The following is a 6,000-nucleotide window of genomic DNA, read 5'->3' as shown; positions in this document are numbered from 1 at the left end:
AACCTGCCAACGTATGTCAGATCGACCTGGTCCTTTGCTGTAAACAGGAAAATTACGACGAACTCTAAACTTCACTCTATTCGATTGGCCGAGTCACCGCTGTGTACATTATATAATATACGAGATACCGAAGAGCATAGATTGTTGTGTGACAACGTAAAAGACATATGGCTCTACATAAGACAAAAGATAACGAGCGTCAGCAGAACTACGTCCAACGCCGTTACGCCTGCTGAATTTTTAAACCCTGACAGTATACCTTACCCTAAAACAAAACGAAACGCAATCAACTGGTTGAAAGGCCATACGATGCATTACATCCTAACAATCTAGCAATAGGGAGGACTTCTGGTTATACCTTAAAACTGAGCACCACAGGTTGATGTGTACTAAAAAATACAAAGAAAATTACGCAAATTTTTTAACTAAAACAATACTGTAACCAATAGAAGTGCGTAATTTATATTATCCATCCAAGCATTTCGTGTATTAGACGAATGCTTTGTGGTACAAAGTTCTACTTCACGCAGCAGGAGGAGGATTTCCAACAGCAAGTAATCAGACAAGATCATCAACATAGACCATTTAGCCGATATATATATATATATATATATATATATATATATATATATATATATATATATATATATATATATTACTTTGTTTTGCGGGAAGCATACGACACAGTGATGAAACTGGTATATACACTTTATTTAATTTCTTTCTTTCCTTTCTTCTTTTCACAGGAAGACATATTTATGTGTAAAATCAAGCAGGAGAACCCTACTTTAATTCATTACCTTTCTGAAGACGAGAATTTTACTTATCAGCAATAATGAGTTCACTTCTTTCCGTTTTTCCACGCACGGAGAAAGAAAGTTAGAGATGCAGTTACATTTCCATAACAATTATGCGAATGCCTTCTCAATGGAATTTACATTTATTTTTATCCAAGCCATGTTGCAAACAAAGCAGAAGGGGCATACTTAGTTTGCCGTTCAGAGGAAGCACGTTTCCCCATCATCAAGTTACATTCTCTCTTTAAAGGTGGAGAAAAGACAAAAAAGATAAAAACCAAAACAGCGGAAAAAAGGAAAAAATAAAAAAGCGGTTCCATAAAAAGAAAAAGCGGAAAAAATTTTAAAAAAAGAAAAAAGAGGTAAAACAGAAAAGAAAAAATGAAAGAAAAGATGAAACAAAGGGAAAAAGCAAAAAAGGGGGAAAAAAAGATGGATAGAGAAGAAAAGCGTGTTCGGTCAAAGGGTTAGCTGCACTCTGTAATAAAAAAAAACTGAGTTAATCGATCAACAACGAGCCTAAATGGATGTCTTACGACGTCCGCCCCGAGCAGATGCAACGAACAAAAGCGAACAAAATTTGAGATTTAAAAAAAAATCAATTGTTAGGGCTCGGAGCCTTACGCCAGGGGTCTCGAGTTCGATTCCTCCTCTGGCACTTTTTTTTCTTCTCTTTCATTTTCTTTTGTTATTCCACCAGTTACTCAGAATGTTTCCCAAAACTACATTATCTTTAACAAATTAGTTACATTATTGAATAAAAATTATTTTCTTTTCTCCAACAACACAGTTCATGGCGGTGGATTTTCCATTTTTCATTGTAAAGTATATGAGGAGATACATTGGGTTTTTATTCAGAATAGCAAAGTCGATTGGGAAACATTCAATTTTTATACAAATAATGATTATAAACAGGAACCGCAGTGGTAATTATCATAAAAACAAAAAAGCAATAATTTTTGCGACCTCTTGAGCAACATATAAAAGTGGATTTTTTACAATCACAGGGCGTTTGTAGTAAATCTGTACAAAAATATGCCCCATTAACATTTACGAAAATGTTTCGATTTTATGATAATTTTGAGGCAAACCAGGCATATTGAATCATGTCTCGGAATATTGGTGACTATAACTGATGGTGAATTATAGAATGAATTTTTATACAATATTCCCGGGAATTAATTTCACGATTCTCCTGTAAAAATGCGCTGCAATTTTGCAAGCGCTTTATGAAATTTTTAACTTACCTGTAAAAGTAAACATCACAAGGTTGCACCAAAGAAGTGCATTTTGGAGGTATGACTTTTACAGACCAAGTTGGCATATTGTCGTCATCTTGAAAAATTGCATCATATATCTCCAGATTCTTTTGACCTCCCTCAGCAGTCAACGAGAAGTAAATATTTATTCTCCCCGACGTAAAATTTTTAAACATTTCCGGAGAAAACCCATGAATAACACTGTTGTTAATTTTGCGGACTTCGATGATGTTACGATGACGTTCGTATAAGCAATGACATAGCCATCTATTAATTTGTGAACATGAGGTCCGAAATGACCGGTCGCTTCTTGTAAGCATATGAAGACATGTGGGAGCAGTTTTCCGGATAATGTTATTGAATATTGTACAGTGTACGAATGCGTCACTTTATTCAAATCCGACTTTTTCACGAAAACTTACTTCCTTTTTCAGTGACAGTCCTGTTGAAAACAGATTGATATTGGCATCCTGAAACAATAGTATTTTTAATATTAAACAATATTCAAATGCGTATGTAAATATCTTTTTCCATAATTAAATTTGAATTGATATATTTTACATCGGTAAAAACATTTTGTACGCAGAAAACATGTATTTACCTGTTTGGTAAGTATTTATCACATAATCCTCATGGTATTGAGGGATTAAACGGCACGTCTGCCGACGAAAGGTCTCCGCAGACGCCTGGATGTCCTCCATTGGCGCCGCATCTTTTTTCGAAACCAGTTTCGTGATCTTGCGTTGTGAAATTCTGTGCTTCTGTTTAAATGCCGTGACCCATCGATCAGACACCTTGAATTTGAAATCGACAAAATGTGCAACCGCAGCCAATGCTCATTGCTGTAAATTTCTTGTCGTGACTTGCTGATATTGCTGTCTTGCTTCCACAAAACGATTTTAGGTCCACGAATCTACCGCTTCAAATTTATCCATTCGCATACCACCACTTTTAATATCTTTCTCCCATTGTGAAAGATATTCTTTTCTCGTCAATTGGTGGAATCCTTTTCTTGTTGCAATGTCGTCAAGGACCATGTGGGGCGCGCTTTAGCAATATTCACGACTTTGACTTTATAGGCAATGGGAATCATGTCACTTTTAAATCTTTTCGGTAACGGTCTATATTTGTCTGGAGACGAATCACTTTGTGCCACTTCGAACTGTTCGTCGTTCTCCTCACATTCTTCGCAATCCTCATGAGCGTGAATTAATTCCTCTTCAGTTACGAATGTTTTTTCACCCAAAAGTTCCAGTGTATTATTATAAAGTTCTCCGGCCAATAACATCGCATCGCGAGAGATTTCTTCCGAAGATGTCGATCCAATTAAATTATTTTCCTTCAACAGCTTTTCATAATACACCACTGCGTCCTTCAATCGTAATTTTGATAGATCACTATGAATGGATTCTTCAGGCATTTCTTCTCCAATTCCAGATGAGCCAGCACCCTCCTCAGTCGACATGTTTAACCTCGGATCGGAATAACACGTTGAAATTTGAAACAGGCACATCTGTTCACGACGAAATCGAAAAACAAACTGCCGTTTACTTCTCACAGCTCGCGCTCAGTCCTAAGCGCAGATGATGGTTATAATCCCGAGGGGACCCTTACAAAGCCCCTTTAAACCTTGAAACCCCATAAAACGAAATAGAACAACGAGCACGAATATTTTTCAGTGAATGAAAAACTTTACATTCTTGAACTAAAATAATGTTTTAAAAATAATGTAGGTTTGAGAAACTTTTTGAATAGTTGGTGGAATAACAAAATAAAATGATACAGAAGAAAAAAAAGTGCCAGAGGAGGAATCGAACCCGAGACCTCTGGCGTAATAGTCCGAGCCCTAACCATCTTTTTTTTTTAAAAAAAAGATCTCATTTTGTTAGCTTTTGTTCGTTGCATCTGCTCGGGGCGGACGTCGTAAGGCATCCGTTTAAGTTTGTTGTTGATCGATTACCTCAGTTTTTTTTATTACAGACTATAGCTAACTCTCTGACCGAACACGCTGAGCTACCGTGCCGGCGATCTAGGCCACACGGCGGCCGGCTCGGCAGTGGACTAACATTTTTACTCATAAGACACCTAAAAAACTTTGGATCGATTTCTCTCGGGATTTTCCGAGTAGTGCGTCCTAATATTTTAACCAAGTGAGGTGTTAGGGGTCCTCTTTCACCACACAAAATTTCGGACAAATCCGCGACCCCACGGTCGTGCCGTCTCCTTGTCAGAGCGGAAAATATTCCACTGTTGTCTAATAAAGCGGCACACAACGGCAGCTGGTGCTGGCGCCGACTGGCACGGCACCGCACCTGCCGCTGAGCCGCAATGTACAGGACGTTGTTTGCCGTCTGTCGGCGCGCCGGTTGGCGGTGTGCTGAGCTAGCAGAGTAGAGCCGCGTGAACTGCAATGCTTGTCATACGGTTTTACAGAAACTATTGGACAAAAAATATTGATTTTTACGTTACTTGCAGCTTTGTACGTCAGTTTCGTGGTGAAGTGCCCTCATCTCACTAATGTGATATTCGCATTTAAGTACTACACTGCTTGAAATTTGAAAAGTTTGCAGTGGAAAATAGCGATCAATATGATTCTGTGTTGGTGCACACCATATGTCGCTGTGTATGAAAATTAGATAACATATTGAACTTTTATTTCAACATCGGAGCAGGTCGCCATCTACACTCACGCTCATAAATTAAGGATAATGCTGATACATGGTGAAACAATGCTCTGGTGTTCGGTTTGCGGGTTTAAATCACCTCGGGGTATGACCATGCGGTGCATCTCACCTGCGGTCGTCGCACGGTGGCGCTGGCAGCAGTCCACATACGCAGAGGTGTGTTGGTGCATGTCAGAGTACGGTGCAGCTAGCAAGTGTGCAGACGTTTTCAGAAGTCCTAATGTGACTGTGTGTTGAAAATGGCTCAAAGAACACATTGATGACTTTATGAGGGGTCGAATACTAGGGTGACTGGAGGCTGGTCAAACACAGCAGGTCATAGCACGGGCGCTCCGTGTCCACAAAGTGTGATCTCAAGATTATGGCAAGGATTCCAGCAGACAGGAAACGTGCCAGGCGCTACAGTACGGGACGTCCACAGTGAACAACACCACAACAAGACCAATATCTCACCATCAGTGCCCGCAGACGGCCACGGAGTGCTGCAGGTAGCCTTGCTCGGGACCTTACTGCAGCCACTGGAACAGTTGTCTCCAGACACACAGTCTACAGACCACTGACGAGACATGGTTTATTCGCACTGAGACCTGCAAGGTGCATTGCAATGACCGCTGGTCACAGAAGAGCCATTAAAGCCTGGTGTGAAGAACACAGTACATGGTCAATTGAACAGCGGTCCCAGGTTCACGGAAGAGTCTATATATAGACTGAACAGTGATTCACGCCGGGTTTTCATTTGGCGTGAACCAGGAACCAGATACGAACCCCTTAATGTCCTTAAAAGGGACCTGGAGGTCGTGGTTTGATGGTGTGGGGTGGGATTAAGATTGGTGCACGTACATCCCTGCATGTCTTTGACAGAGGACCTGTAACAGGTCCACCTTTTCAGGGGTGCAGTGGGTCCCACCTTCCTCCTGATGGATGATAACGCACGGCCCCACCGAGCTGCCATGGTGGAGGAGTACCTTGAAACAGAAGATACCAGGCGAATGGAGTGGCCTGCCTGTTCTTCAGATCCAAACCCATCGAGCACGTCTGGGATGCTCTCGGTCGACGTATCACTGCACGTCTTCAAACCTCTATGGCAGTTCAGGAGCTCCGACAGGCACTGGTGCAAGAATGGAGGGCTATACCCCAGCAGCTGCTCGACCACCTGTCCCAGAGTATGCCGACCTGTTGTGCGGTCTGAGTACGTGTGCATGCTGATCATAGCCAATATTGATGTCGGGGAACATGTGCAGGAAACAGTGGCGTTTTGTA

This window comes from Schistocerca cancellata, chromosome 7 (assembly GCF_023864275.1).
Source record: "Schistocerca cancellata isolate TAMUIC-IGC-003103 chromosome 7, iqSchCanc2.1, whole genome shotgun sequence".
In the NCBI taxonomy this organism is placed as follows: Eukaryota; Metazoa; Arthropoda; class Insecta; order Orthoptera; family Acrididae; genus Schistocerca; species Schistocerca cancellata.
This window is presented reverse-complemented; position numbering follows the sequence as displayed.